This window comes from Staurois parvus, unplaced genomic scaffold (assembly GCF_062004578.1).
Source record: "Staurois parvus isolate SC_StPar_1 unplaced genomic scaffold, SC_StPar_1.0 ptg001357l, whole genome shotgun sequence".
In the NCBI taxonomy this organism is placed as follows: Eukaryota; Metazoa; Chordata; class Amphibia; order Anura; family Ranidae; genus Staurois; species Staurois parvus.
Genome location: NW_028319153.1, coordinates 599,099 through 610,000, shown reverse-complemented (window position 1 = coordinate 610,000; position 10,902 = coordinate 599,099).

Below are 10,902 nucleotides of genomic sequence, written 5' to 3'. Positions count from 1 at the left end.
CAATGATGGGACACTATTCCTCCCACTGACAGCAATGATGGGACACTATTCCTCCCACTGACAGCAATGATGGGGCACTATTCCTTCCACTGATACCAATGATGGGGCACTATTCCTCCCACTGATACCAATGTTGGGGCACTATTCCTCCAACTGACACCAATGATGAGGCACTATTCCTCCCACTGACACCAATGATGGGACACTATTCCTCCCACTGATACCAATGATGGGGCACTATTCCTCCCACTGAAACCAATGATGGGTCACTATTCCTCCCACTGATACCAATGATGGGGCACTATTCCCCCCACTCACACCAATGAAAATGGAAAGAAAGAAAGAAAGAAAGAAAGAAAGAAAGAAAGAAGGAGAAAAGATACAAGACTGCGGGGCAGACACAGGAGGAGAGGGTGGGAGGAAGGGCAGAACCAGCTTTCTCTCTTCTCTCCAGTCTGTGGTGGGGGGAATTGTCAGCACTGGGGACAGTCTACCTGACAGATCCTCTGCAGCAGCTGCAGGGAGGAGGGAACCCTGCAACAGCACTGCAGGGGATGGGGGGGGGGGCAAGGCAGCATACGGGAGCCCAGGGCAGCAAGAGATGGATAGGAGGGGCGGCTAGTCGGCACATAGAGGAACCGGACTGTGCATTTGTCTCCTGCCTCTGTGTTTTCTTCCTCTTCTGAAGGGAGAGGCAAATTCTCTCCTTGCAGGAGATGAAGCTAAAGAAAGAAAGAACAGCAAGATCAAGGAAAGAAAGACAGAAAGAAAGAAAGAAAGAAAGAAAGAAAAAAAAAGAAAGAAAGGAGAGAAAGAAAGAAAGAAAGAAAGAAAGAAAGAAAGAAAGAAAGAAAAAAAAAGAAAGAAAGGAGAGAAAGAAAGAAAGAAAAAAAAAAGAAAGAGAAGGAGAGAGAGAAAGAAATAAAATGGTAATTTTATTGGTAATAAAATGTTTTAAAGTTTTACGCACTATGTGGAGTTTTTTTATTTATGAGGTACATTGGTGGTGAGAGGTGAACTCTGAACGAGATGATAACAGCTTTAATCCATCAAGTTGATCTTCAGTGTCCACTGTGGGACCAAAAGTTCATAATAATATGTGAGGTCACACTGCTGGAGGTGAGCAGACATCTGGTGGTGGAATTGGGCACTTTTGTGTTTGAAGCACTTGGTGATCACAGGAGGAAGGGAACACCACAAAGAAAACAAGTGTTTGGACTTTTTATTATTATGTTTTTATTTTTATTATTATTTTTCCTTAACACACTTGGATTCAGGTTCATGATATGTAGCACTCGCCTGTTTTCACTATATGATTGATTTTGCCTTATTATGTGTTATAGCAGTTACTTAATACTTTATGCTATATTATATTTTTTATTATTATATTATATTTTTTCATGTTCACTAGGAGTTAGGTTTGTCTTTGATTCATAGAAGCGAGCAAGATTTTATTTTAACCCCTTCACACCTAAGTAAAACAAATCTTAATGCCTAAGCACAATTTTGCAACATTGACATGTGCCAGTAAAACCGTACATCCAGGGGTGGACTGACAACAAATGGGGCCCCCGGACAATAGGGGATCATGGGGCCCCTGTGTCCTTGCCTAAACTCAAAAAAGCTTATGAAAAAGGTACCAGGGGAATCTCATGGGTCCCCCTACTGACCCCGGGCCCTCGGGCAGTGCCCAAGTTTCCAAACAGTCTGTCTGCCCCTGCATACATCACAACTACTTTGTACGTCCAGGTGGATTATACCGCTTTTTTTTCAGGACACAATCGGGCTTTTATTTGGTGGTAAATGGAAATGGATATCTCCTGATTTTTTTTTATTATTATTAAAGGAAACTGACCCAAAATAGTAAAAAAAAAATGCTTTTTTATTTAAATGTGTGCTTCTTGTTACTACCATAACCTACCACCAAAGAACAACCCAAAATACATTTTCCAGCTCTTGACGATCGCAGTGATACCATATATGTGTATGTTACTTGTTGTTTGTACCCGGAGTAGGGCCCAGAACAATAGGGCGCATTTTGTTTTGTTTTGTTTTTACCTAAAACACACTGACACTAACTGACACTGATACCAATTAAAAAAAACAACAACAAAAAACGTGACCTTTGACCCAAACACTTATCCTGGCACTGAACTAGATCAAACCTTGATCTAGGTACTTTTTCTTTATTTTTTAATATTTATTTATTTATTTATTTTTAACAAAATTTTTTTTTTCTCTATGCCAGGAGTTATGCATCGTTAGTGGGTTAATTGGTCGACTGTTTTTTGGGGTTTTGGCACATTTTTTTATCGGTAAAGTGGGAAAAAACTTGACCGATTTTGTCGATCGGTTGATTTTCCCGGCAATGATGGGCAATTCGGCCGATTGTTTTACCGATAAAAAATCTGCACATGAGCTGTGACCTGCAAGAAGAAGAAAAAGAAGAAGAAAAGAAGAATTCCAGTCCGCTATTATATTTTACATTAATAAAGTATTGCGGTTGCAACAATGTATCTATTTGTATCTGAATAAAAACAAAGATAGATACATTGTTGCAACTGCAAGACTTTGTCATGTCAAATATAATAGCGGAGCTCTCTGCAAGGGACAGAAGTAATTAAATGCCGGCCATAGATGGGACGAAAATCGGACGATTTTTTTTACCGTTGGTGGTAACGTCGGCCTATTGAACGACCGATTTTTCGTTTTTTTTTTTTAAACGGCTGGTTTTCGACCCCTCTATGGCCTGCATTAGAGAGATACAATGTATCTCTCTCCTCCATTCATAGAGAAGAAAAAAAACATGGGGGGCGGGCTGTACAGTGACTGATCGCTGTGATAGCCAGTCAGAGGCTACCACAGCGGTCATGTGACCCGGAATCTGGTGTCCCGATCGTTAGAATGGGACCCGGAGCTCTCAGTGACACCCCAGTCTTTGCGCTGTGCGACACGCTCCCAACAGAAAGACAGGTACGCAAATATGCGGCCCCATGGAAAACAGCCCAGTTCTGTGAGGTGGCATATTTGTGTGGCTCGAAGGCAGAGGCGTCCCTAGGGTAGGTGTCACCCGGTGCGGTAACAATTGGTGACACCCCCTCCGACGATCCCCACAGAATGGATCGGATCTGCTGATTGAGCATAATGGATCGGATCCCCGCAGGATCCGATCCATCCTGTGGGGATCGCCGGCGTTCTTTACAACTTACCTTTCCTTAGAGCGGGTCTGGGACAACTGCGCATGTCCCGGTTTCAGGCACGATCAATCGATGATAGCAGTAGTTCTATCATCGTTTGATCATGCCTGGAACTGGGACATGCGCAGTTGCTTCAGGGGGACATATCTACATGGGAGAAACATCTTGCCGATACACCGGTGTCACCCCGCAGGATCGTCCGCATGCAACCTATACGGGGTGACACCGGACCCGCTCCAAGAAAAGGTAAGTTATAAAGAAAGCTGACGATCCCCGCAGGATGGATCCGATCCATCCTGCGGGGATCGTCAGCTTGCTTTACAACTTAACTTTTCGTGGCGCGGGTCCGGTGTCACCCTGTATGGTCGGTGTCACCTGGTGCGGACCGCACTCCCCGCACCTGCCTAGGGATTCCACTGTATAAGCCAGTACAGTTGGCAAGTACTATGGGGCAGCTGCTTTGGTGCCCCACAACAATGACTGGGCCCAGGGCAGCTGCCCCTTTTGCCCCTCCTCAAAGACGGCCCTGTCCCTCACGGCACCTGCCTCGGGACGCCACTGCTCGAAGGGGTTAATTTTATTTTATATTTTAATAATGATATATAAAGCCATCCACAACACTGCCCCAATTTACATATCCAATCCTATCTCTAAATATCACCGGAACCGTACACTCTGCTCCTCGCAAGACCTCCTACTCTCTAACTTCCTTATCTATTCCTCCCATGCTTGTCTCCAAGATGGGCGTCACCCATCCTCTGGAACTCCCTACCCCAATCTATCAGACTATCACCCACTCTACTTACCTTTAGGCGATCATTGAAAACCTCTCTCTTCAGGGAAGCCCAGCCTGCCCTCTGCTAATTCTGGAATCCTCTACGCTTCCAACCAGTCCATCCCCCACAGTTACTACCTACTGTACCACTCACCCCTCCCTCCTAGATTGTAAGCTCCCAGGATCAGGGCCCTCGAACCCCTCGTGTATTGAACTGTATTGTTACTTTATTGTCTCCCACTAAATTGTAAAGCGCTGAGCAAACTGTTGGCGCTATATAAATCCTGTAAATTAATAATAATTATTATTTAGGAATTAGGATTGGTTTTACTCTCCTTCACTAAAGGGTTAAGGACAGCCTGGCAAAATGTTTTGAACAGGGGCAGACTGACCATTTGGAAACTCCGGCACTGCCCGATGGCCCAGGGTCAGTAGGGGGCCCCATGAGATGCCCCTGGTACCTTTTTCATAGGCTTTTTTGAGTTTGGGCAAGGACACAGGGGCCCCATGATCCCCTTTTGCCCGGGGGCCCCATGAGGTGTCAGTCCACCCCTGGTTTGGAAAGTAGCCTACAGGCCCAACTGACGGCAGAAAAGGCAATTATGAAATATTTGTAGGCAACATTTTATATTTATCTAGCTAAAAGAGAAAAAGAAAGGAAAGATACATTTATTGTTTTGTTTTTTGATAACGACTGTCCAGTATATGTTTTAATCCCGAGCCTAATGAATATAGAAAGAGATTATAAATGAAAAACCTGCCGTTTAACGAAGTTTTATTGTAGAATGCAGAAAGTTTGATTGTACGAGCCTGCCGATCACACGCTGTACATTATACGTTTCATCATGGCGCGACTTATAATTAAACTGTTTACAATAAATATTCTGACGGCAATTTTTGCCGCCAAGAGGTTTAAATGAAATCGAATTAATAACATTTTTAATTATGCCCAAAGCAGTCGACAATTTTCAGATTTGTTAGCGGAGCAAAAGTAGATTTTACCACCTGGGAAATTAGCAGAAGATACTGATTACGGCAGATTCATCTTGAAAAATATCCTCACTTTTTTTTTTAAAGGGAACCTGTACTGAAAGACATAGGGAGGCTGCCTGTACTGACCTCCTCCTGCAAATGCTGATAGCTTGGCTGTCCCCTGACCAGGGGTGGACTGACCATTTGGAAACTCGGGCACTGCCCGAGGGCCCAGGGGTCAGTAGGGGGTCCCATGAGATGCCCCTGGTACCTTTTTCATAGGCTTTTTTGAGTTTGGGCAAGGACACAGAGGCCCCATGATCCCCTATTGCCCGGGGGCCCCATGAGTTGTCATCCGCCCCTGCCCCTGGCTTTGAGACAATGATGTAAATCAGGTCAAGTCAGAATGAAATCAGAGCTTCTTATTTGAAAGGATTATTACCTTTCATGGTGACAGCCAGGGACAGGGCTGTCTTTAAGGAGGGGCAAAAGGGGCAGCTGCCCTGGGCCCAGTCATTGTTGTGGGGCACCAAATGTTTTATTTTTAGGTTCCCCGCTGACAGCTGAATGTAAACGAAAGAATTTCCGGCGATTCAAATTTTAGATTTTTAGGTTCCCCGTTGACAGCTGAATGTAAACAAAATAATTGCTGGTGATTCCAATTTTAGATTTTTAGGTTCCCCGCTGATAGCTGAATGTAAACAAAATAATTGTCATTGAGACAGCGTGGAATGAATGGCGGCTCTGCGTGTCTCACGGGAACTGATGCACCTGCAACCAGAACGCACAGCGCAGGCGAGTGTGAACCTAGCCGTAATGCTTTATTTTGCGCACTTTATATATCTCCAATGCGCTCAGCTATAATTGGGTAAATCTGTGTCAGGTAATTAGGCCGGGGACTTGAATCTGGACTAATATATTCTCTTTTTAATTCTGAGATTCTGAGGTCGAAAACAATTTAATATCCTGGAATATGTCATCACATTTCAGCGATCGGACCTGGAAAACGTTCCCCGTGAACGGGGCGGGTCGCTCTGAAATGTCGCCGTCAAATCGGTAAAGGAGTCGGTGTGCTTTAGGAAATAAGATTTCCATTCTTGGACATGTGATTTTTTTTTTTATTTAATGTCCGACCTTCCCACCGCTATGATCTAATAATTCAGATTATGTTTCCAGGATTTGGCGGTTCTCACGTAAAACACAAATTCCCATCAGCCAATGCAAACCCTTCCTGGATGACAGCCATCTTCCATAAACAATTGCCATGATTTTTTAATTTTAGAAAAAGCTGCTTTTCACCATTCTTCATCTTTTTTTTTTTTTTTTCTTACATCATTTGTTGCTGATCATCTGAGGCCTCTTTGCAGCCACTTCATGTCATGTGCACTCCAGTGATGGCTGCATGACATTCCTCAGGACCGGTTTCCTTGATGCACCATGCAGTGGCAACGCAGGAGACCAACTGGAAAACAGGGACAGCGTTGTCTACCTATCATGGGAAGTGCCTGAATATCATCTTCATGGCAGGATCACCGGGGATTCTTTTAATGAAGGCTGCAGATTTAACAAGACTGAGGTGATTGGAACACCTGAATCCAATGATTTGGAGGGCTGGCCCAATACTTTTGGCAATATAGTTTATGTACACACAATGGTAAGTCGCCGATAAGACAAAGTAAGGTACTCAGAGGAGGGGGTTGGGAGTAATATTGCCTCGGACACAGGGTAGACCTCTTTTACAGGCAGCAGGCTCTGCCACCCCTTCATTGGCTGTTATGTTACTGCACAGCATCATTGGTTTCTAGGACGCAGGCGGCTGGGCCTCACAGCTTCATTGGCTGTTATGTTTCTGCACAGCATCATTGGTTGCTAGGAAGCAGGCAGCTGGGCCTCACAGCTTCATTGGCTTTTATGTTACTGCGCAGCATAATTGGTTGCTAGGACGCAGGCGGCTGGGCCTCAAAGCTTCATTGGCTGTTATGTTACTGCGCAGCACCATTGGTTGCTAGGACACAGGCGGCTGGGCCTCAAAGCTTCATTGGCTATTACAGTTGCAAGAAAAAGTATGTGAACCCCTTGGGATTATGTGGAGTTTTGCATGAATTGGGCATAAAATGTGCTCTGAACGTCATCTAAGTCACAACAATAGAAGAACACAGTCTGCTGAACATAATACTACACAAACATTAGATGTTGCCATGGTTTAATTTCACATAACATGTAAACATTCACAGTGCAGGGAGGAAAAAGTATGTGAACCTTTGGACTTAATAACTGGTTGACCCTCCTTTGGCAGCAATAACCTCAACCAAACGTTTCCTGTAGTTGCAGATCAGACCTGCACAACGATCTGGAGTAATTTTGGACCACTTCTGTTCACTGTCCTCTTCACAAAACTGTTTTAGTGTAGCAATATTCTTGGGATGTCTGGTGTGATTCGCTCTCTTAAGGTCATACCACAGCATTTCAATCTGGTTGAGGTCAGGACTCTGACTGGGCCACTCCAGAAGGCGTATTCTGTGCTGTTACAGCCATTGTTTTGTTGAATTACTTGTATGCTTTGGGTCATTGTCCTGTTGCATCACCCATCCTCTGCGGAGCTTCAGTTGGCAGACAGATGGTCGTACATTTTCCTGCAAAATGTCTTGATAAACTCTGGAATTCATTTTCCCATCAATGACAACAATCCGTCCAGGCCCTGAGGCAGCAAAGCAGCCCCAAACCATGATGCTCCCTCCGCCATGTTTCAAAGTGGGGATGAGGTTTTGATGTTGGTGTGCTGTGCCTTTTTTTCTCCACACATAGTGTTGTGTGTTCTTCCCAAACACCTCAATCTTGGTTTCATCTGTCCACAGTATATTTTGCCAGTAGTGCTGTGGAACATCCAGGTGCTCTTTTGCAAACTTCAAACGTGCTGCAATATTCTTTTTGGACAGCAATGGCTTCCTTCGTGGTGTCCTCCCATGTACTCCATTCTTGTTTAATGTTTTCCTTATTGTAGATGTGTCAACAAAAATGTTAGCATGTGCCAGAGATTTCTGTAGGTCTTTAGCTGACACTCTGGGATTCTTCTTTACCTCATGCAGCATTGTGCGCTCTGCTGTTGCAGTCATTTTTACAGGAGGACCACGCCTAGGGAGAGTAGCAACAGTGCTAAACTTTCTCCATTTGTAGACAGTCTGTCTTACCGTGGACACATGAACATCAAGGCTTTTGGAGATACTTTTGTAACCCTTTCCAGCTTCATGCAAGTCAACAATTCTTGATGGTAGGTCTTCTGAGAGCTCTTTTCTGCGAGGCATGGTTCACATCAGACAGTGCTTCTTGAAACCAGTAAACCCAAAACAGGTGAGTGTTTTTTAAGGGCAGGACAGCTGTCAGCAACACATCCAATATCATCACACTGATTGGAGTCAAGGTTGGCTCACTCCTGGCTCCAATTAGCTCTGGGAGAAGTCATTAAGCTAGGGCCTCACATACTTTTTCCTCCCTGCACTGTGAATGTTTACATGTTATGTGCAATTAAACCATGGCAACATCTAATGTTTGTGTATTATTATGTTCAGCAGACTGTGTTCTTCTATTGTTGTGACTTAGATGACGTTCAGAGCACATTTTATGCCCAATTCATGCAAAACTCCACATAATCCCAAGGGGTTCACATACTTTTTCTTGCAACTGTATGTTACTGCGCAGCATCATTGGTTGCTAGGACGCAGGCAGCTGGGTCTCACAGCTTCATTGGCTGTTATGTTACTGCGCAGCATCATTGGTTGCTAGGAAGCAGGCGGCTGGGCCTTACAGCTTCATTGGCTGTTATGTTACTGCACAGCATCATTGGTTGCTAGGACGCAGGCGGCTGGGCCTCAAAGCTGCATTGGCTGTTATGTTACTGTGCAGCATCATTGGTTGCTAGGACGCAGGCGGCTGAGCCTCACAGCTTCATTGGTTGTTATGTTACTGCGCAGCATCTTTGGTTGCTAGGACGCAGGCGGCTGTGTCTCACAGTTTCATTGCCTGTTATGTTACTGCGCAGCATCGTTGGTTGCTAGGAAGCAGGTGGCTGGGCCTCACAGCTTCATTGGCTGTTATGTTACTGCGCAGCATCATTGGTTGCTAGGATGCAGGCGGCTGAGCCTCACAGCTTCATTGGCTGTTGTGTTACTGCTCAGCATCTTTGGTTGCTAGGACGCAGGCGGCTGGGTCTCACAGTTTCATTGCCTGTTATGTTACTGCGCAGCATCGTTGGTTGCTAGGAAGCAGGTGGCTGGGCCTCACAGCTTCATTGGCTGTTATGTTACTGCGCAGCATCATTGGTTGTTAGGATGCAGGCGGCTGGGCCTCAAAGCTGCATTGGCTGTTATGTTACTGCGCAGCATCATTGGTTGCTAGGACGCAGGCGGCTGAGCCTCACAGCTTCATTGGCTGTTGTGTTACTGCTCAGCATCATTGGTTGCTAGGATGCAGGCGGCTGGGCCTCACAGCTTCATTGGCTGTTCTGTTACTGCGCAGCATCATTGGTTGCTAGGACGCAGGCGGCTGAGCCTCACAGCTTCATTGGCTGTTCTGTTACTCTGCAGCATCATTGGTTGCTAGGACACAGGCAGCTGGTCCTCACAGCATCATCAGTTATTAAGTTGCTGCATGGTGTCACTGTCTGCAAGAACACTGGTGGCCGGGCTGTACATTGCCATTAGTTGTTATGGTGCAGTCCGATGGGCCACATAGCATTACTGGTTGCTAGGACACAGACAGTTAGGCCTTACAGCATCATTGTGATGCAGGCGGTCACCTGCACCATAGTAACCGTTGATGCTGCTAAGACACAGGTGGTTGGACCTTCCAGCATCATTGGTTTCTAGGACGCAGGCAGCTGGGCCTCACAGCATCATCAGTTATCATGTTGTTATACAGTGTTTTGGTTGCTAGGACAAAAGTGGCTGAGCTGTACAGCATCATTGGTTGTTACGATGCAGGCAGCTGGGCCATGTAGTGTCACTGGTTGCTAGGACACAGAATAATTGGTTATTATAGTACAGGCGGTCACCTGCACCATAGCAACCAGTGATGCTGATAAGACACAGGTGGCTGGGCATTCCAGCACCATTGGTTGCTAGGAGGCATGTGGCTGGGCCTCACAGCATTATCAGTTAATATGTTCCTGCACGGTGTGATTGGTTGCTAAGACATAGGTGGCTGGGCTGTACAGCATTATTGGTTGTTATGGTGCAGGTGGTTAGGCCACATAGCGTCACTGGTGGCTTGGACATAGGCAGCTAGGCCTTACAGTATCATTGGTTGTTATGGTGCTGGCGGTCACCTGCACCATAGCAACTAACTATGCTGTGTGTCAATCAAGCTGATGTTGTGGTACAGCCCAGCCACATCTGTCCTAGCAACCGATGAACTGTCCAGCAACATAACAACCAATGATGCTGTACGGCCCAGCATCCTAGCAACCATCGATACACAATTGCACACTTGTGTCATTGGTTGCTGTGCAAGAATCCTAGCAACCAAAGAGGGGAGGGGGGCATAAGTTAAAAGGTAATAAAAAACAGCCACATTTAGCTGAGATGCTCCTGGAAATACATACTTGTCATATTGTAATATACATGATGGGTGGGATGGCCTGGATGGGTGGGATGGACGATCGTTCCCAATCACTAAGCTGCAAATGGCCTGGATGGGTGGGACGGACGATCGTTCCCGACCGATAAGCTGCAAATATCCTGGATGGGTGGGACGGACGATCGTTCCCGATCGCTAAGCTGCAAATGGCCTGGATGGGTGGGACGGACGATCGTTCCCGATCGATAAGCTGCAAATGGCCTGGATGGGTGGGACGGACGATCGTTCCCGACCGATAAGCTGCAAATGGCCTGGATGGGTGGGACGGACGATCGTTCCCGATCGCTAAGCTGCAAATGGCCTGGATGGGTGGGACAGACGATCGTT